Source organism: Octodon degus, unplaced genomic scaffold, assembly GCF_000260255.1.
Source record: "Octodon degus isolate 3935 unplaced genomic scaffold, OctDeg1.0 scaffold00084, whole genome shotgun sequence".
NCBI lineage: Eukaryota > Metazoa > Chordata > Mammalia > Rodentia > Octodontidae > Octodon > Octodon degus.
This window is the reverse complement of record NW_004524660.1, coordinates 2,606,071-2,628,477: the sequence shown is the minus strand read 5'-3', so window position 1 is coordinate 2,628,477 and position 22,407 is coordinate 2,606,071. Positions and strand designations below refer to the sequence as shown.

Genomic DNA, 22,407 nt, shown 5'->3' with positions numbered 1-22,407 from the left:
TTAGCAACTTCCAACATCATCTCGAGGGATACTTCGCAGTTCTGAACCTTGCTTTAGAAAAACATTTCCAGCAGTCTGTGCAGGACTGATTCCTGTTCTGTCCTTGGTAATAATTGCACTTGTTGCCTCAGGAACTTGAAATTCTTCTGCTGCAAACTTTAAGGCTGCTGTGAAAGGCGTGCTTTGAGGGACACTCAGTACTTTGTATGGCAGCCACGGGCCTGACGCTGGCGTGATCTTAAAGGCAACCTCCAACACAGTGGACTGGCGGACCGGTCCTGGACACACGCGCCACCCCAACTCTACTGACCTGCCACTGCCTGGGCAAAGGAGGAAGCCTCTTCAGAGGTTTTATCATGAAGGGATATTGGGTTTCGCTGAAAGCTTTTTCTGTATTTGTTGAAATGATCATATGGCTTGTGACCCTGTTTATGGAAAGCATTCCCTTTATTGACTTATGTATGTTGAACCTTGCTTGCATCTCTGGAATGAAACCAATTGATCATGATGCATGATCTTTTTGATGATGCATCAGAACCAAGGTTCCTCATAGGAGTAAGACGACAGAAAAGGTGAAAGCGCAGGTTACTGACAGCCCTCAGTCATTAAGATAATGTGCTGTATTCTATTTGCTAATCCTCGTTGAGGATTTTTGTATCTATGTCTATTAAGGAGACTGGTCTGTAGTTTTCTTTTTCAGTTGAGTCTTTATCTGGTTTGGGGTTGAGGATGATACTAGTTTTCATAGATGAGTTTGGGAGCACTCCAACCCTGTTACGGCTTGTGTCTAGATGTGCCTCCAAAGCCTCATGTGGTCATAGGGGGAACTTTTCAGTGGTGGTTGAATCTAATGTGTGATGCTGGGATTAAGGATGTGATGCTTGGGGCTGGGGATGTGGCTCAGTGGTAGAGTGCTTTTCTAGCATGCGCAAGGCTTTGGGTTCAATCCCCAGTACAGGAAGAGAGAGAGAGAGAGAGAGAGAGAGAGAGAGAGAGAGAGAGAGAGAGAGAGAGAACCCAAGGGAAGGGTACTGGAATTGATTCATTACACAATGCTAGGATTAAAGGTATGACTGTTACCTGCCCTAAGGCAGAGAGGCCTGCTGTGGTCAGTGCTTGTTGCTTGCTTGCTGCTTGCTGTCCTTGGCCTGCCCTGGGTTGTCACAGACTTTCTCCTCTGTGGTGCTTCTCTGGCTAGGCCACCCTCCCCAGGAGCCAGCTGACTGGGGACTGAAACCCCTATAAACCTTAAACTAAATAAATCTTTTTTCCTTTATTTTGGGTATTGGGTATTTTGTTTCAGCAAGAAAAGTAACTAAGGCAATTCCTTTCAGTTTTTTTTTTTTTTTGAAAAGTTTGAGGTGTGTTGGTGATATAACATCTTAAAAGTTTTGTAGAATGCAGCAGTGAATCTATCAGATCCTGGCCTTTTTTTTTTTTTTTTTTTTTTTTTTTTTGTACTGGGAATTGAACTCAGGACCTTGCACTTGCCAGGAAGGCATTTGTGCCACTGAGCTATATCCCTTGTAAATCCTGGGCTTTTTTTAGTTGGTGGATTCTTTGTTACTGTATCAATTTCATTGCTTGTTATTGGGTTGTTAAACATATGTATGTTGTTTTGGGTTAGTTTTGGTAGTTTATCTATGTCTAGGAATCTGTCCATTTCTTCAAAATTTGTTAATTTGTTGGAATATATTTTTTGAAGTAGTTACTGTTTTTTGTCTTTCCATAATATCTGTTATAATTTTATCTTTTCATTTCTTTTTCTTTTTCCCTCCCTTTTTAAAAATGTATTTGGTACAGGGTCTCACTCTGCAGCTTGGACTCCTAGTAATCCTCCTGTTTTCAGCCTCCCCAGCACTAGGATTATAGAGGTGTGCCACCGCGCCTGGTCTTGTTGGCCAGCTCAGCACCCCTGCGGGCTGGCTGGCACGGCCTGTGGTGCAGGGGCTCGAACCCCAGTCCCTGCCCTTGCCTAGGCAGGCGCTTAGTCCCCTGAGCTATCTCACCAGCCCCATCCTCTCATTTCTAACTGAATTCACGTGAATCTTCTGACTTTTTCTTCATAAATCTGGGTAGCGGTTTATCTATTTTGTTTATTCTTTCAAAGAACCAGTTATTTGATTCATTGATATTTTCAGTCTCATTCTCGTTGATTTCCACTCTAATCTTTACAAATTCCCTCTCATTTGGTTTGGAGCTGGTCTGCTGTTTCTCAAGCGTGTTCTGATGCTCCTGAGGTTGTCCGTTGGCGCTTGCTCTGTTCCTGCGTGAGCGCTCACTGGGATGAGTTTCCTCTTGGAGCTGGTTTCGTGGTTTCTCGGAGGTTTGGATGAATTGTGCTCTCATGTTCATCAGGTTTTGGAAATTTTAAACTTTCTTCTGTGACCTGTTGGCTGTTTAGGAATATATTATTAATTTTTCTAGGCAGTTTTTGCCTTTTTTCAAAATTTCTTCTCTCATTGATTTCTAGTCTCTATTTTCATTGCACAGCGATCTGGCAATATGCATGGGGCAATTTCTGGTTTTTTCTAATTAAGAATATTTTGTGGGCTGGTGTGTGATCTGTTTTGGGAAAAGTACCATGTGCTGCTGAAAAGAATGCCATGTACAATGGCAGAGTGCTGTGTATATATCCATTAAGTCAATATGTTCAAGGATGTAGTTCAGCTCTGCAATTTCTTTCTTGAGTTTTTGTGTAGTTTATCTGTCACTTTAGGAAAGTAGGGTGTTAACATCCCCTACTATGATTGTGTTAACATTTTATTTGATCTTTTAGTTTCAGCAGTTTTTATTTTATGAAATTAGATGCCCTATTATTTAGGGTCTCTCTCTCTCTCTCTCTCTCTCTCTCTCTCTCTCTCTCTCTCAATATGTTGCAGGCTGTCACTATGCAGTTTGGACTTGTAGTGATCCTCCTGTCTCAGCCTTCCTAGCACTGGGATTACAGGTGCACCCAGGTTTCCAGGACATCACAGAGTGCAGTACCAGGGACCAAACTTGAGACCTTGTGCTTGCCAGGCAGGCACGTATGCTGCCACGTTATCTCCCCAACCCCATGTATCTCTTTATTGCGGATTGTTCCCTTAAGTAGTATGTAGTGATTTTCTTTGTCTCTTCTAATCAGTTTTAGCTTGACGTTTGCGATGTCTGATATTAGAATTGCTACTCCTGTTTTGGAGGTCGCACTGCATGAAATGTTATTCTTCTAGCCTTTAAATTTTAGTCTATGGATATCTTTCTGGATTAGATGAGTTTCTTGAATGCAACAGATGGCTGGATTCTGTTTTTTGAACCAGTCTGCCAGTGTGTGTCTTTTTTTCTTTTCTTTTTTTGAGATAGGGTCTCCCATATAATTCAGGCAGGCCTTGAACTCATTATGTACCCCAGGCCGGCCTCGAACTTGTGGCAATCCTCCTGCCTCAGTGTCTCAAGTGCTAGGACTATAGGCATGTGCCACCACACCCAGCTTCCTCTTTGTCTTTTCATTGAAGAATGGAGGCTGTTAACATTGAGAGATATTACTGAGATCTGTCGATTATTTAATATCATTGCCTTTTTCTGTCAGAATATCCTTAGCTTTACTTTTCCTGCTGTTTATTGCTGCTTTTTATCTACTGAGCTCACTAGCTTCCTCTGTGTTTTTTGCTGTGTCCAATTCATGGTCTCTGTTGAAGATATTCTTAAGCATTTTTTCTAAAGCTGGTTAGCACTCATACGTCTTCTGAGGTGGTTTTCCTTTCTCGGAAATATATGATTTCTCCAACTGTTGGGTAAGTTAATCTGGGTTGGAAGTTATTTGCTCTTAGGGTGAAATGCTTCCCTCCAAATGCTTCTGGCCTTTAGGGTTTGCATTGAGAAGTCTGCTGTGATTTTAACTGGTTCACCTTTCTATGTGGGCTTCTGTTCTACGGCTGCTTTTAAAATTCTGGGCTTTGTTTTTGTTGTTGTTGTTTTGTTGGATATCTGGTAATTTAATAAGGATATTCCTGGGTAAGGTTCCTTTTTCATCATAATTACTTGGTTTTCTGTGTCACTTACTTGTATTTTAAGCTCTTATATTTTGGGAAAATTTCTTCCGTGGTTTCTGTGAGCAAATTAGGAATACATTTATACTGTTGCCTATTTTTCTCTAACTCTGATTAGTCTTAGATTCTTGTTGTTATCTAATAACTTCTCATTGTTACCTTTTGGAGGCAGTAACTTTTGGATAGTCTTCTCTTACTCTCTTTCTTTCTTTTTGGCTTGTTTGAGTCCATCGTGATTCACTGTTCTTCGTCAGTATCAGACACACTGTCTTCATAATGATCATTCTGGTAATGTTTAAATTTTATAGTTTTTTATTTCAGGTATATCTGTCTGATAGTAAAGATGGATGTTTAATAGATGTTAAAGAATTCCATATCCCGTCGTTCCTCGGTCTTTTGGGTAAGATCAGGCATAGGATTCCATATCCTTGTTGAATCTGTCATTCAGGCAGGTACTTACGTCGCTGAGCCATATCCCCAGCCTGAATCTGTCATTCCAATTTTGAACTGTTTTGCTTCGCTCATCCACTTTTTTACCTATTTTCCCCAAAATTCACCCTGGGCATATTGAGTAATATTGCTGGAAACTTTTTTCTTCATTTCCTCATTGAAACACATCTATTTTCTTCATTCCTTCTAGGACCTCTTCATATATTTCTGCTACATAATTTTGGTTTTCTTCTCCTTTGTGACCTCCTCTTCTGCCTTGGCAGGGTTGGAGGGTGGCCCAGAGAGCTTCTATTCCCTTACTTCCTAATTCTCCTATGTTTGTTTTTATATAAAACTTTTAAAAACTGTGTTCTACCCTCTCTTTCCTCCCCTCCTCCGGGGATGGCTACTGCAGGTCAGGGACTGGAGAAGTGAGGAAAGTTTATAACTTCTATGGGGATTTGTAGTAGGCTTCTATCTCTCTGTGAATAATCTGCAGTTTGCGTGTGCAGTGCTGATCTTTACTCCTTCTGTTGTTTACTTTAAGTGATTTCAACTCTGTCCCTATGTGGCTTTGTTGTTGTTGTTGTTGTTGTTTTGAAAGAGGGTCTTGCTAGGCAGTTCAGGCTGCCTTTGAGCTCACTTTGTAGCCCAGGCTGATCTTGAACTTGCAGTGATCCTCCTGCCTCAGCCTCCCGAGTGCTGGTGAAACAGCAAGATTATTTCCATGTCAGATCGGAAATGGGAAGAAGCATAGCGTTTATGAATAAAGCCAGTGTCTGAATGCACTTCCCCGATCCTTACAGATCAGAAATGCGTCCGGCCTTGCTCTGTGTTTAGCTTCTGCTCAAATACCTACAACATCTGAACAAGGGTGGGGAAGGTGGGTTAAAGGCTTAACTAGAGCTTTTTTTGCTAGGATAAAATTAACCCAATTGAGAACCCCCCCCCCACACACACACACACACTAGGGTTACAGATCGGAGCCATTCTGCTGGACTTGTGCTTGTGTTCTGCTGAAACAGTCACTCCTAGTTCTAGCAGCATCTACAAATACAGCCTCACCGCACTTCTGTGTGGTAGTCCTTGCAGGTACACCTCCCCTCGCTGTCTATTTTCTGTGTACACTGTGACTATGGCACTGTATTATTGGGGATTATTCTGCAGTGAGATAGATGTCGTGGGGTGCGGAGCTTGGGAAGGGGCAGCGTGAAGAGCACTCGAGTTTAGGAGGAGGCTTGAAGTGGGGGATGGTGGCAGATGAGAAGAAAAGATTGATGTGGGGTCTGATTTAGTTGGAGTCCTTTTAATTGAATTGAAGGGCTAGTATTGAGAGTTTTCGGAGGATAGTTTGGGCGGAGGGGGCTTATTTTGTGATTGAGGAAAGCCGTGACGTTATCAGGACCCGATGATTGTACCAACCAAGTCTTGACCCAAGTAATGCGCACAGTAAGTGTGAGGGCTGTGTCTCCTCTAGCGGCGACAGCAGCACTCAGCAGTGTGTTGTAGAGTCAGTTATCTGAAGCCCAGTAGATGGGGAACTAGATAATGCCCGTGGGGAAGAGAGAAAAAGAAATAAAAGATTTTTTCAAAAAGTCCTCTCAGGCCGGGGAGATAGCTCAGTGGCTTAAGCACCTGCCTGGCGAGCGCAGGGTCCTGTGTTCAGTCCTGGTACCACACACACAAAAAGAAAGTCCCCTGCTCTGAGGTATGGAGGGGAGGAGCTAGGAGGGCGGCAGAGGATGCTAATGATGGTACGCGTGTGTTACACAGAAGCGGGGTAGCAGGGAACTAGGCGCAGGGTTGGCAGTGAGAAGTGAGCATGGGAAAAGTTTCTATGACTGATATTGACATTAGGGAAAAGATTAAAGGGAGACAAATGAGGAGAGGAAAAGAAAAGGGAAATCAAGAATGAGTAAGACACAGGAGAAAGAAGTCAGGCAGAGAGCGCCGGATGAAGGTAGGAGGGGTAAAAGGAACAAGGGAGAATTCCCTCACACTCTGCAAACTACCCTGGGAGAAAAAGGCAAGAGGAAGAGAAAGTACAGACATGCCCATAAAAGAAAAAAAGGGTAAATAATGGAATAAGAGGGTAGAGAGAATGTACAGAAGGAGGCCAACAGCACAAGATCTTTAAAAGGTAAAATAAAAAAATAATCAAATAAAGAATAATCAAGCAGGAGCTTGTGGGTTAGCTCAGTTGTTTAAGTGGCTGATGGGGTAAACACAGTCGCAGGGGACAGCAGTTGGATCCCCGGCTCCCCATGCCTTACCAGACCCACGCTTAAGGCAGCCTGAGCCAGCCAAAAAAAAAAAAAAAGAATAATAAAAACAAAGTTTTCTATTGTACTGGCTGTGTGGGTCTGTTCCTCAGCCTAGGGATACAGAGCAGAGCTCAGGCCAAGCCGCGTCTGTGTTCACGCCGGAAGTCCAAGGTGGCAGTCCAACCCCAGATGGGTGCTAGATGCTAGATGCAGCCGTGTGATCTGCTGGGAGAGCACGGCGCCAGCGTGGGCTTCCTCTCCTGTGTACCTCAGGCTGCTCCTGGCCTCTGAGCACAGGCGCCAGGGCTGCGTTCACCAGCCGCTGCCTCTCAGGGGGGCTCCCCCCGTCCTCTCTCCACCTGCCGCTGTCTCCCCATGATTGCCTTTTCCTCATCCGCTCTGAGGACTCAGCAGTATAAAGTAGCCAAAGGGCTTTAAATACTTCCCCACAGTGGTGTCCCTGCCAGCCCCTCCTTCAGGACTGTCACTGCAGGGGTCACTCACCACCCGCTGACTCGTGTCAGGCCCTTCTGGAAGCAGTACCCCACACTCTCTCCCCCATCGCTGACTGGAGGAATTCTCTCAGTGCTGATGCAGTTCTCTGGTCGCCCTAAGCAAAATGTTGCTAATTGCACTTGGCCTGCTAGTTGGTGGCTAGCCAGCACTGTTAGTGGTGCTTCCGGGTCTCTCCTCCTCTGTGTGTGATCCACTGTTTCTGTGTCGCTCAATCCTGTTTTCCTCTCCTCTATCACTCCCCTCATGGTCTCTGGATAGCTTCGACTCACTGCGATTCCTCTCCAGCCACTGCTTTCCAGATTCTACACGCTTTGTTCCAGAGGAGCTGAGTTGTGGGCACTCACTGCTTGGCCTTGTGGGAAAATCCTATAATTTATTGTCCAGTGACTGCAGAGATAGAGATTCGATGAAGGATCTTAAGCCTGAATATTTATGTCCCTTTAAATTTGTATGTTGATACCTGATCCCTAAAGCAATAATGTCAAGGGTTGGGGCACTGGAGGAGTGCTTAGGCTGTGAGATCAGGAAGTAGCCTTACAAGAGAGAACCAGGGATGCTTATTTGCCCCATCTTCATTGTGAGGACACTTAAGATGCCACCATTCATGGGGACTGGTCCTTACTGGGTGCCGAATTTACTCAGGCATTGATGTGGGGCTTCCGAGCACTCAGATTAGGAGCAATAATTTCTGTTCTTCGTTACCCAGTCCAAAGCTATTTTGTTACAGCAGTTTAAACAGATGAAGATGGTCCCTTTGGCTGCTTTGACCTAACTGGCACGCAGTTAGGTCTTAACTGTAGGACCTCTCTTCTTTCATAAGTGATGTCCTTTCTTCAGAGCTCTTGAGAATCACAGCTAGAAACTACAGCTTTCTTCAGTTTTTCAGTGATTTGTAACCTGACGCATTCCAGGTTGGATGGGTTTCTTCTGGTTTGGAAGCTGGACAGACAGTCAAACTCAGATCACTCACTGTGTAAAATCTGGGTAAGAGCGACTCAAGGGATGGGCTTTCAGAAATTGATAGCATCTCAAGGTGTCATCCTCAGGAAAATAGAAGTGTCACTAGGCAGCAGATGGCTACATTCTCTGCTCCACCAGGCAAGAGCCGTAGGTATTGTAAGGACTCTCAGGGCAGTGTCCTGTGGCTAGAGCTAATTCTTATATCCAGATTCAGTTACACTTTAGAGTGTGACTGGTGGATTCAGTTACACTTTAGATTTTCCTTTTGTACCAGTCAGTGCTTACTAGAGGAACAGATTTAATGCAAGATATACAAATATGTAGGAATTTATAAGATTGACTTTCAGTGGCTGCCCAGAGTCAAGCGACGAGCACAGAAGGGCTGACTGTGCCCTAGAGACCCGAAGGGGCCTGCTGCAGGCCTGGCGCTCGTGGTAGCATCCTGTGGGAAGCTGTCCAGAGACTGAAGGGTCTGCCCTGGGAGCCAGGAGCCAGCCTCCACAGTGAGGTGAAGACTGGAGCGCCTCGGAGGGCACAGAAGCCAGCCTTCCTCCTTCATTTCTTCCTTATGCCATTGAGGTGGCGAGTCACCCTAGGGTGGGTCTTCTGTCCTCAGTCAATCCCCCCAGCCACACTCGGAATTGTGCTGGTCCAATTTATCTGGGTGTTTCTTACTCAAGTTGACATAGTTAGCAGTCACATTTTCCAAACAAGATGAACCCTAAAGTTTTCTTTTTAACCTTGCACCAACCTAGATGCACAACATAGTACTTGTTAGTGTGCTCAGAATTTACCTCCACACAAACACTCCAAACAATGCCATGTCTAATATAATACTCATGAGCAATGTACTCTTAAGGTTTTTTTTTTTTTCCTGAAGAAATGCAATCACTAAGCTGGACATGGTGGTGCATGCTTGTAATCCCAGCACTCAGAAGCCTGAGGCAGGAGGATTGTTGCAAGTTCAAGAGTGGCCTGGGCTACAAAGTGAGCTCAAGGCCAGCCTGAGCTACATAGGGAGACCCTGTCTCAAAAACAAACAAACAAAAAAGGGGCCGGCCAAATAGCTCAGTGGATTAAAGTGCCTGCAAGCGGGAATAGGGGGTTCAATCCCAGGGCCTGCTGTGCCAGCCCCATCTCCAGAGCGCACTGAGATAGCAATTGAGACTAGGCATGGTAGCACGGGCCTGTAATCCCAGCTCTTGGGAGGCTGCAAGCAGGCAGATCACTACGAGTCTGATCTAGTAGTGAGACCCTGAACACCCTGTAGACCCTTCCCTAAAATACAAAAAGAAAGAAAGAAAGAAAGAAAGAAAGAAAGAAAGAAAGAAAGAAATGCAATTACACAGCAATAATATAAAAATCCATATGCAACCAAACACAATGGATGTATACAGCCAACAAGACAAATATTTACTACTTGCAGCAAACAAGGACAACACTGGGATGACTCTGAAAACAGTGTCTCCCTGAACATAGGAGGGAAAGGCGCTTCATTAGGAAGACTCTGGCGTAGTCACATTGGGAAGGCTTGGTGTGATTGCGAGATGCACGCGGCCCTGAGCATGCTCAGTTGGGGGCCAGGCCGCCTCACACATCACTTCTTCCAAGATGGCAGATTTAGATGGCTGCCTGGTGGATAACACAGCATTATGGTGACATTATAATGAACCAAGAGTACTCTAGGGTGTCCAGAAGATTGAATCAAGCTGGTTTAAACCATTTCCTTGTGCTTTTCTGTTGTGGGCCTGTCATAGTTACTTTCCCATTGCCAAGACAAAATATCCAACGCCCACAGGTTAGAAGAGGAAAGGTTTATTGTAGCTCACAGTCTGCCAAGGTTTCAGTCCCCAGTTGGCTGGCTGCGAGGCAGAGCCGCATGGCAGAGGGGCACCGCAGAGGAGGACGGCCCATGGTACGGCCGGTGGGAAGCAGCAAGCCTGCCTCCTGTTTTTCCCTTTTGTTGCATCGAGGCTGCAAGCTTATTGGCTAGTGACGCCCATATCCAGGGAGGGGCTTGATTTCTGTAAATCCACTCAGCCACCCCAGAACTATATGCACTAAGCCAACTAGTGGACTGATCCAGTACCACACACCCATGATGCGGCCACTTCCTAAAAGCCACACCCATTGGTCTGTGAGGCTTTGCGGTGGGGACACATCTAGTTACAAGCCTTAAGAGGGCCTTCTCTGAAACAAGATAAAACAAAGCAACAACACCAAAATTTGAAGAGATGTTGGCACCCATCTGAGGCGGCGGCAGCGTCCTTCACTGCCAGCATGGGAGCGGTCCCTACGAGCTCCTGCCTAGCAGCAAGCACCTGCGCATCATCTTACTTTCTCAGATCCCTCTCAGCTCTTTCCTCTGCAGGAACTGCTTTATGGATCTTGAGCAAAAACTGTCCCCCTTGGCCCACACAACATCCAGCCTTCCCCCTTTCCCTTACATTTCTCCACCTAAGTGGCCCTCGGAGAGAAGCTTATTTGGCTTGAAAAAGCTGAGTTGGTCATCGCAAGTAAGCACTCCAACTAGCTTGGAGTTATAAATTTGGTGAAGTACTGTGAAAAAAGAGTGAAGGCTGCACTGAGACATGATCTCAAGGAGACTAGGTGGGGAGGCGAGGGAGCCTCTCCGAGGGGTGGGCTTCAGCTGCAAGCCGAGGCTGTGCGAGGTTGGCAAGTGGGGACAGCCGTAGGTGCACAGGCATGCAGCACCTCTGCCTGGGGATGGGCACCTGGCTGGTGTGGCTGAGCCACGTAAGCTAACATTTAGGAAAAGAAACTCCCCCCGCAAGTTTCAGAAGCTATTAGAAGATGTGGGATTGTGTGTGAATGTGTGTGTGTGTGTGTGTGTGTGTGTGTGTGTGTGTGTTTGAGACAGGGTCTCTTATGCAGATAAGGTTGGCCTTAAGCTCACTCTGTAGCTCAGGCTCTTCCCAAACTCTCACTGACCCTCCTGCCTCTGCCTCTCAAGTGCTGGGATTACAGGTATGGGTCACCAAGCCCCACGGGTGTGGGACTGTGATCGAAGTGTGGGACATAGATTTTATTTTATAATTGTTATAACTAACTCATTATAAAAATACATGATAATAGTACTTCACAATTCACATTCATTGAGTGTCCTACGCTTACCTGTTAGCTCCTGTATCAGCCCCTTTGTCCCACAGGAACCCTGGGCAGGCGTTATTCATGTACCGCCTCTGCTCCCCTCCACCTTTCTCTTTCCTGTATTGTTTCTCCATATCTTTGCTACCTGATGTGTCTCTTGCTCTTACACCTCTGTGTGCATGCACACACATTTATTTATTTATTTATTTATTTATTTATTTATTTTGAGTCTCATTTTGTAGTTCAGGCTGGCCTCGAACTCACCATCTCAGCCTCCTGAGTGCTGGGATTACAGGTACACACCATTGTGCATGGTCACAGCACAGTCTTTTTGAAATGCTTTATGCCTAATGATATATATATATAGATAGATAGATAGATAGATAGATATCTATATCTATATCTATATGTCTATTTTTCATTTATATTGTTGTAGCTTGGGGTCTTACAAGCGGGACAATACAATACAAAACACATCTTCTAAGATTTTTATAATATAAAAATCCCATCACCCAAGAATCATACAAAGAGTACAGAAAATCTGTCCACACAAGACCCAAGAATCCAGCTGAGGGCCTGGATCCCACAATAATGTCCTCCATGTGTCCAGCTGAAGACCTAGAGCTCATAACGATGTCTCCCACAAGTCCAGTGGAGGTCTAGAGCCTGTGACGATGTCTCGTGCAGGCCTGCTTCACATATCTGCACTGGGAAGGCCCGGCGGTCAGTGGTGGAAGCTAGAAAGTCTGCGCCAGCGGGATGAAGCACCTGCGCTCCAGGCCAAGGGATCTGCACGAGAGCCAGGAAGCAGTGCTCAAAGTAACAACCAGAGCTTCCCGGAAAAGTACCACAGCCATGCTCAGTGACAGGTCCCAGGCTGCTCCAGCAGTGAGGAAAGTTGAGCTCCCATCAGGAAACATGACAAGCATTCCCTGGAGATGGAGCAGTGCACCATCCTCCCTCTGAAGCCAGGAAGTGATGCTCACGATGAGGACCAGAGCTCTCCCAAAGGGAACCACAGCCATCCTCAGTGACAGGGAGGTTCCGAGCTCCTCTTCCAATGAGAATAGCCAAGTTCACCAGGCAAGCTAGTGCGACGCAGTCCGCGAGGAGAACCACCAGCAGCTCTCTTCAGCCTCCAGCAGCTTCCCTAACAGCCTCCTATGCTGCGGGCAGCAATCACAGGTGGGCCTTCCACACCCAGCACCGTGCTAGTTTAGTTCAGCTGGGTGTGGCAAGCTGACCACCAGTTGGTATCCACCACTTACATAAAAGTCACATCAGCATATTTCTCTCATCTTGTGGTGGTTTTTTTTCTTTTCTTTCTTTCTTTCTTTCTTTCTTTCTTTCTTTCTTTCTTCTTTTTTTTTTTTTTTTTTTTTTTTTTTTTTTGTATTTTAGGAAAGGATCTACAGGGTGTTCAGAGTCTCACTACTAGATCGGACTCATAGTGATCCACCTGTTTACAGCCTCCCAAGAGCTGGGATTACAGGTGCTTGCCACCACGCCCAGTCTCAATTGCTGTCTCAGCACAACCCTGGGGGGCAGGGCCAGCATGGCAGGCCCGGGGATCAAACCCCCAGCCCCTGTGCCTGCTTGCAGGAGCTTTAATCTTCTGAGTTATTTGGCTGGCCCTTCATCTTGTGGTTTTAACTGTCTCTTTATCTTTAACAACTAAATTATGATTCATTATGTGATATACCATAATTTATTGAAAAAGAAACTTCTTGGTGACTAGGTTGATTCCAGTCCTTGTCATTGTTACAGTGTTACAGTGCATATTGATGCATATCTGGGTCTATCTGGAGGATAAAATCTTCAAAGTAGAATTAATTCATCAAAGATGTAAGATTAACATTTTGATAGAAATGGGCCAAGTTGGTAGCGTGGACTTTTTTTTTCCCTTCAGGACTAGAGATTGAACTCAGCGTCTTTACACTGAATTACATCTCCAGCCCTCTTTGGGGAAGAGGTGGAAAATCTCGATAAGCAGCTAAATTGCGCAGGCTGGGCTCCAGTTTGTAATCCTCCTACCTCCGCTTCCTCGAGTGTTGGAATTACAAGTGTGTACCGCTATGCTTGGATAGCAAGGGCTTTTTTTTCTTTCTTTCTGTATTTTAGGGAAGAGTCTACAGGGTGTTCAGGGTCTCACTACTAGATCAGACTCGTAGTGATCGACCTGTTTACAGCCTCCCAAGAGCTGGGATTACGGGCACGTGCTACCTGGCACAGCAGGTCCGGGGATCGAACCCCCAGCCCCTGTGCCTGCTTGCAGGTGCTTTAATCCACTGAGCTATTTGTCCAGCCGCAAGGGCTTTTAAAGACATCATTGGCTTTTGTGTAGGTAGCCAGCTGACAGGCTCTGGGAAGGCCAGGCTGTGAAGAAGGCCAGGAGAGCTCCCTGCGCCTGGGAATCACGGAGGCGGAGGCTCAGGCCAAAGAGCCTTTCGGAAGCTCTCAAGCAGACAGGTCATGGCTAATTCTGCCAACTGTTCTGAAACTAAGGCAAACCCACAGTTTTTGTGCAGTCTGTACTGGGTTTCAGCAAGTGATAAAACCAAGCTGCTTGACACATTTCTTTCTTAAGTGCTCCTTTTATGATGTACCAGATAAGGAACAGAACAGATAATTATAGTTCTTGCTTGACAGCTCCTGAAAAAATACATTTTTCATACTTCCTGGGATTTCCACTTTTCAAATTCCTTTAAGTTTGAGACATTTTATATGAAGTTATCACCTATTTTTTAACCTTCAAAGTTTTACATATTATTAAAGGCATTTGAAAAATATTCACAAAACAATGCATTGTGAATTTTTTTTTAAATTTATTTATTTAGTGTGTGTGTGTGTGTGTGTGTGTGTGTATGGCCAGCTCAGCCCACCAGGGGGCGGGGCTGGCTGGCTGGCATGTTGGGGGATTGAACCGTGGTCCCTGTGATTTGCTAAGCTTGTTCTCAGTAGGTGCTTTAGACCACTGAGCCATCTCACCAGCCCTGCATTGTGAATTTTTAAAAACAGGTTGAGTTTCATAGGCCTAGAAAATGGTCTTCTAAATCTGTGTCTTTTGCTGGTATGAAACAAAAGAAGCACTGACATAATTATGCTGACATAATTCACCTTGCATAGTATTTGGGTGTCCTGCTCGCTCGTTATCCTATGAAAAACATTAAAAACTATTTCTGAATTAGAATGGACACTGAAGTTGACCAACTTTCTCACTGAAACTGATTGCTTTGATTTCCAATCTCAGTCACATAAATTTTTTTTAAAAGACCAAGAGGAAGCCCCCAAAGAAAAGATGTAGGAGCAAAATTGTACCTGTTCATCTTGTTTGTTCAAATTCTCACAGGAACAATTCTGTCACAGCACTTGAGGAAAATCAGGTATATCAAGCACCCAATTAACTTCTCAATACAAACTTTGAATTAACAGGTCAGCTTATTTTCCCTGAAAAAAATATTTGCAAAATTAGTGGTAGTACTTCCATTAAGAAATAGCATTATGGGCTGGGGTGATAGCTCAGTGGTCTAAGCGCCTGCCTGGCAGCACAAGGACTGGAGTTTGATCCCTGGTACAGCATGCCGTACTGGCCAGAATCCGGGACACACCCTGCTGGCCCCAAAACCAAGTGTGGTGGCACACGGGTGTAATCCCAGCACTGGGCAGGCTGAGATTGGAGGACCACTACAAGTCTGAGCTGCATAGCGAGACCCTGCATCATATAAATAAATAAATGTTTAAAAAGAAAGAAATACAATTGTGTGAAAACTCCGTAAAAGTAGGGGCTATGCCCTAATATAAAATAAGTGACAGGGTAGCAAGAAGTCAGAAGAAAACAATTATTAAAAAAGAAAAAAGAATATTTTTAAAAGAACATAGAGGGGCTGGTGAGATGGCTCAGTGGTCTAAAGCACCTACTTAGAACAAGATCAGCAAAGCACAGGGACCGCGGTTCAATCCCCCAGCAGCACATGCCAGCCAGCCCCGCCCCCTGGTGGGCTGAGCTGGCCACACACACACACACACACACACACACACACACATAAATAAATAAAATTTTTTTAAAAAGAAAGAACATACAGAGTGTTGTAGTCCTAGAATATCCAATAGATTATCCTTTCTTTCTTTTTTTTTTTTTCAGAAGTGGGAATTGAACCCAGGCTCTTGGGCTTGCCAGGCAAGCACTTATTCTGCTAAGCCATCTCCCTGGCTCCCCAATAGATTATCCTTAATTCTTTTATTCACCAGCTAATTTTTCTCATGTTTAGACAGATTCCAATAAGATTTGAGGGCAATGTGTGATTCTGAAATTTTTTAAATAGTGAACCTTCATACTGAGCTACATCTCCAGCACTTCTTTTGTTTTTTTATTTTGAGGTGGGCTTGCTAAGTGGCCCAGGCTGGGCTTGAACTTGTGAGCCTCCTGCCTCAGCCTCCTCGAGTGCTGAGATTACGGGCATATGCCATTTTATCCAGCTGGGAATCTGTGGTCATGGCCAGCTACTCTGGCTCCCTTCAGTGCAGGAAGTTACTGATATATTTTCCTTTCAGTGAGCTAATGAAAGTGGTTCCCAAAAGATTACGAGGAGATTAAAGCGGTACATCAGGAGTATACAGGTACCGAGGAGCAACTCTGCCAGATGAGACAGCATTTCAATTTTTAGATAACTTCGATACCCATGTTGTTTTTTTAAAGAGTTGCCGATACTGTCCCATTTATTAAAACCTTATTTTTTTTTAATGTGGAGAACTGAGGCCCAAGGAGATGAACAAGTTTGTCCTCTCTCCTGTGAGTGCTGACACCGGGATATAAAACTGACATTTCATAAAATCTTGGGTTTGGGGAGATCTTGGGAGATAGTCCCAAGTCCTGGCAAGCTGCTTACCATACGTGGACCGGTTTTTATCCTCAGGCATGTTAGAAACTTTCTGGCAGTGAGATACTATTCCTAACAGAGGGGCCTGCCAGTTAGCTCAGTTGTTTAAGCGCCTGCTCATGCAAATGCAATCAGGCGCAGGATACTGTGGTTCAATCCCCAGCTCTACATGCCTTACCAGACCGGCACTTAAGGCAGCCTGAGCCAGCCAAAAAATAAATAAATAAATAAATAAATAAATAAATAAATAAATAAATAAATAAAATAATAATCCTTCCATTCCTAAAGGAAACCCTTACCGTCAGAGACACAGTGTTTGTTTTGCTTGAGGTTTTTTGTTTTGTTTTGTTTCGTTTCACGGAACCGGGGATTGAACTCAGGCCCTTGCACCTGCCAGGGAAGTGCTTATTCCACTGAGCCATCTCCCCGGCCCCTTTGCTTGAGGTTTTTCCTTTTTTTTTTTTTTAAATAAGATCTCACTGTGTAGTTCAGACTGGCCTTAAACTTGAAATCCTCCTGCCCCAGCCTCTGTGTGCTGAGATTACAGATGTAGGTCAATATACCTGGTCAGAAAAAAAATGTAATTTAAAAAGCATTTTAAATAGATCTCAAACAGTCTCTGTATACCACTCTGCAGAGACCAAGGTAGTAATCACCATAGAATTTTACTGTCTAGCTTATAAAATATGAGAAATCATTTGTTTCTTAAAGAGTCCATTAAATTAGAAACTTAGACCCTGTACATTCAAAGACATCTATCTGTAGCTCATTCTAGGATTTTTTGTTGTTGTTCTGAGAATCAGGCCCCTGCATTTGCCAGGCAGGTGCTGCGCTGCTGAGCTAAATCCCCTACCCTGGGCTACGTGTAAGAAAAAAAATGTAAGCGCCAGTGCATTAGCTAAGCAGACTAAGAGCCGGCTTAGGCAAGCGTGTGGACCAGGGCTCGCTCTCCCGGCACCACATGCTGTGCCAGCCCCGCCCCTGGGCACACTGAGCCGGTCATTGAGACCGGGCTTGGTGGCGCTTGCCTGTAATCCCAGAGCTGGGGAGGCTGCAAACAGGAGGATCACTGAGTCTGAGCTGCGCAGTGAGACTCTGTACGAAATACGTTAAAAAGAGAGAGAGAGAGAGAGAGAGAGAGAGAGAGAGAGAGAGAGAGAGAGAGAGAGAGAGAGAGAGAGAGAGAGAGAGAGAGAGAGAGAGAGAGAGAGAGAGAGAGAGAGAGAGAGAGAACTGGTGAGATGGCTCAGTGGTCTAAAGCACCTACTTAGTATAAGCTTAGCAAAGCACAGGGACCGCGGTTCAATCTCCCAGCACCACATGCCAGCCAGCCCTGCTCCCTGGTGGGCTGAGCTGGCCACACACACACATACACACACACATAAATAAAAAAAAAAAAGAAAGAAAGAAAGAAAGAAAGGAGAAAATAATGTAAGATTAACTCCTGGTATCCACTGTACTAAGTATAAGAAATTCTAGTTCTAGAATGTCCAAACTTTCTTTCTTTTTTCTTTTCTTTTTTTTTTTTTGCACTTTCTCTTTCTTTCTTTCTTTCTTTCTTTCTTTCTTTCTTTCTTTCTTTCTTTCTTTCTTTCTTTCTTTCTTTCTGGCACCAGGGATTGAACTCAGGACTTTGCTCTTGCCAGGCAAGTGCTAGTGCTTATTCTACTGAGCTGTCTCCCCGGCCCCTTCGCACTTTTCTTAAAAGTGAGGATGTGCAGGGCTTTAAGGAGCAGAAAGGCTTAGGTGAGAACTGGAGACGTGGTCCATGGTAGGGGAGAGCAGTACATCGATATTTAATAATAGTTACCAACTTGTAAAGTCAGCTGTTAGTGAGACAGGAGTTTCCTCTGGTCCAATAGGAATTAAAAACTGTGTTCTTCTCCTGAATGGAACTTGATGGTTGTGGAAATGGAATAGATGCTATTTTTTAAACCTGAGTAATTTCCTTTTCTCAAATTGAAATAGCAGAGGAGCGATGTTTAATCACTGTCTGCTAGCTGTTACAGAAGTTGGCACGCTGCGAGTGGGAGGGAGAGGCTGGAGGCCTTGTTTATTGGAAGGCATGGAATAATGAAACGGCAGGATTTGCCTTGTCTCCTCAGGACTGATAAAAAAGCAGAAGGATCACCCGGGGCCGTCCTGAAAATCAGGAAAAGTTGGCATCCTGCCTTAATTTCTGCATCAGATGTCACGCTTGGACCCGGGCCACTCTGCTGGGGTGAAGTCCCGAGGTGCTCACGTGGAGTCAGTTGTGGATATGTGCTGCCCTGGGGGTCCCTAAGGAGCCTTTCGCGTGCTGTCCCGAGGGTGCGGGAGTCTGTCACATTGTCAGTGCCACTGTCTCGTGGGGGGCGAGGGGGAGGGGCAGGGGCGTGCTCTTAGCTATTTTTGTGCCCTGTAAAGGAGCATTTATATCCTGCCTGGTGGCAGAGACTGCAAAAACCTGAACCTCGGGAACAGCTCGCAGGCGAGCACTCCGCTCTGGACTCCGTTCTCTACCACCCCCCAGCCCCCCATCACCCCCCACCCCACCCCCGTTCACACAGCAGGCAGTTTTACCCTTAGTCAAAGGGTGCGGGCAGGCAAGGCAGCCACAGCTTGCGTCTGCGCTTTAGCTTCTGGTGCAAAGCCTCAGAAGCATCTTCAGAGGAGCCCAGCGGTGAGGGAGGCCCTGTCCGGGATCACACACCAGCCTTCCCGGCCTACGAGGGCTCCTTGCTGCTGTGCCCGACTGTCATCCTCTGCCACCAAGGCCCCTAAGGCAAACATCGGTCTCCTTCCAACACCAAGTCATTCTCACAAAGGCTTCCTGAGCTCCGCCTCCTGTGTGGCAAGGCAGCACCGCCGGGCAGCCAGCTGTCTGACCCTGTTGTGTGGCTCCACCACTTCTCTGCTTCTTTCTGGCTGTGTAGACGATGCTGTGCAGAGCCGGTGGGCGCCTCCCTCATCCCTGGGGCTCTGAAGGATTTCAGGCCATCTTATCTGTCCTGTCCTACAGAGGACTGACAGGGTCTCCATTCCTGGCAGAAAAGCTGATGTTTAGTTTGGGAACCTCACCAGGGCTGTCCCCCAGGAGGTCCTGTCATCTCCAGCAGAGGAAAGAAGCTTGGAGAGCTGAAGCCTAAGTACCTCTCGACACCTTGCCTCTTCACTTTCTCTTCTCTTTAAAATATAACAGAAGTAATGGATTTTAGCATGAAAATTTTCAGCATAAAAAAATGACAACAGTGCTTGAAGGAGGGGAGACTTTTGGAGGTCCTGCAAGTGCATCAGGAGGTGACCCAAGGGAACAGAAAAGCCCAGGCCAGGCTGTAACTCCACACCCACCCTGACCCTGCCTGGCTGCTTCCTGCCTAGGGTAGGGGCTGCAGCCTGCGGCGAGGGGCCGAGTCACCCAGCTCAGTTTGCTGAGCCTGGCCGCAGAGATTCTGATTTAAGGGGGTGAAGAAAGTACCTAAGGATTTGAATATCTTTATTTGTTTTTCTTTTCTTTTCTTTTCTTTTCTTTTCTTTTCTTTTCTCTTTCTTTCTTTCTTTCTTTCTTTCTTTCTTTCTTCCTTCCTTCCTTCCTTCCTTCCTTCCTTCCTTCCTTCCTTCCTTTCTTCCTTTTAGACAGAGTCTTGCTATGCAGCTCAGGCTGGCTTTGAACTCACTTTGTAGCCCCGGCTGGTCTCAAACTCACAATGATCCTCTTGATTTAGCTTCCTGAGTGCTAGGATTCCAGGTGTGCACCACCAAGCCTGGTTTTGGTGGTGGGCATGGTGTGCCCGGGGTGCAGCCAGCACGGCATGTGGTCGAACCCAGGTCCTTGCACTTGCCAGGCAGGCACTTAGACCACCGAGTTATCTCTCTGGCCCCAGAATTTGAATTTCCAACAGTTTCCCAGGCCTTGCTGCTGTCAGTCATGGAAACCAACTCGGAGAATCACAGGTTTAATGGAAAAGACAAGTGCTTTGAAGAGGGCGGGCTTGGACTTGGACCCTAAATCTGTCCTAATGCTTAGTTACCAGCTGTGTGGCTCTGGGCATATGACTGAAGATCTCTGCACTGGCTTCTTCATCCTTAACATGATGTATATACTATCTACCCCACAGAGTTCATTGATTCTACAAATATTTGTTTTACGCTTGTTACTGTACAAGGAGCTCAGCTTCACAGAAGGGACACGACAGTAGACGAGGCTGTTGGGTTTTTGGTTTTTTTTGTTTGTTTGTTTTGTGGAACCAGGGATTGAACTCAGGCCCCTGCACTTGCCAGGGAAGCGCTTATTCTACGGAGCCATCTCCCCATCCAAATGAGACTGTTTTTGATGTCAAGGAACTTTGGTGGTTATGAAGTGTCTTAGTTACTCTTCTCTCGTTGCTGGGACAAATACCCGACACTCAAAATGAAGGAAGGAAAGGTTTATTTAGCTCACAGTTACTGGAGGTTTCAGTCCATACTCAGCTGGGTCCAACGCAGAGCAGCACAGAGCAGAAAGCAACCTTTCATGGCAGCGGCAAAGAGCAAGAGCGCAAGGGAGGGGTAGCAGCAGCTCAAGCAGCTAGCTTCTCTTCCCACCTTACATTGTAATGCAAATTACCTGCCCCAGGGTAGGGGAAGTACTCACACCTATGGGTACTTCCCAGTATTTACCCACCTATGGGTAATCCCAGCAGTACTAAAACCCATAATCCCAGCCTTGGATCACACATAATCCCAGTGGATCATGAATTAACACAAACTCTAGAAGTCCTCACCCCATGACTGTATGAGGCTTTAGGGGGACAACTAGACAGAAACCATAACATGAAGAGTAAAGAAATAAAATTTATCAGGCATTGTGGCACACAATGGCCAGTAATCTTGGTGCTCAGTGAGGCTGAGGAAGGAAGATTGCCAGATTGAGCCCATCCTGGGCAATTTAGTGACTTAAAAAGATCCTGTCTCAAAAGAAAAATTAAAAATGGGTTGGGGCTGGGCTGGGGAGATAGCTCAGTGGAATAAGCGCTTCCCTGGCAAGCGCAAGGGCCTGAGTTCAATCCCCAGTTCCGCCAAAAAAAAAAAAAACATGGGTTGGGGCTATAGTGCAGAAGGGCGTCTCTGAGTTCCAGCCCTCCCTCGAAAACAGAAAGAAGGCCGGGCGTGGTGGTACATGCCTATAATCCCAGCATTCGGGAGGCTAAGGCAGAAGGATCATCACAAGTTTGAGATCAGCCTGGGCTACAAAGTGAGCTCAAGGCCAGCCTGAGCTGCATAGCAAGACCCTATCTGAAAAAGACAAGAAAGAAAAAAAAGATAAAAGTTGTAAGACTCAAAAAGCATGAGAGAAGCCCAATAAATATTAATTTTGTTTTCCTCACAGGAAGACGTACCATGATTCTAGTTTTATTTTTTAATTTTTTCATCAAAGATGTTATTCATAAATTTTGCAGCTTGGAACCCAGAACTATGCTTCCTTCCTTGAATAGGAGGAAAATGTGAGATAAAAGCAACTGTGTTTGTGTCCTACAAAAATTTACAAGTACTACATAATGCCCACTATGTGCCCCAGTGCCTCTAAATACAACTGGGAAGCGAGTCCCGGAGTCTCCGCAGCAGGGCCCCTAACTCAACACTACATTTCCTTACAGAGAAAAGAGGCAGGAATTTGGACATAGTGTAGACACCCACACGGAAAATGCCACGAGCGCTGCACTTACATGGCAGCAAGCCAGGGGACGCTAAGGATCAGTAGCTGTTGCCACAAGCTAGGGCCGAAGCATGGAATCCATCCTGTGCCTTGGCTTCAGAGGGAAGCGACCCTGATGGCGCCTGTTGGACTTCCGGTCTCCAGGCTGTGATAGAACCTTGAAGCCACCCACTGGGCAGTCTTGTTACACACCCCTGGCGGGCTAAGAGGGACACGAAGGGGCGTGGCTACAAGGAGGGAGGGGAGAGGGCTGTGACTTTTTACTTCATACGTCTTTATTGTTTGGAATTTGTATAAACATGCTTGCAAATTTAAAATTTTTAATTGTGGGTATAATTAGTGCATTTACTGCAATAATACTCTGAAAAGAGCAAAGCCCTGTGTCTCCAGGTTTTGTTTCGTTGTGCTGCGGTTGAAACCTTCACACAGTGCTACAACTCCAGCCCTTTCTATTTATTATGTTAAATTTTGAGATAAGATCTTGCTAAGTTGCCCACATAGGGCTCAAACCTGAGATGTCCTGCCTCCAACTCCCAGAGTGCTGAGAT

General features: G+C 45.6%; 1 protein-coding gene and 1 pseudogene across 1 annotated transcript in view; one reads left to right on the top strand and one right to left on the bottom strand.

The window, feature by feature from the left end:
- Window positions 1-22,407, top strand: part of Kiaa1324 (KIAA1324 ortholog) — a 103,755-nt gene that overhangs the window by 13,768 nt on the left and 67,580 nt on the right. The window lies entirely within an intron of this gene.
- Window positions 1-22,407, bottom strand: part of LOC105742929 — a 25,310-nt pseudogene continuing 2,903 nt past the window's right edge.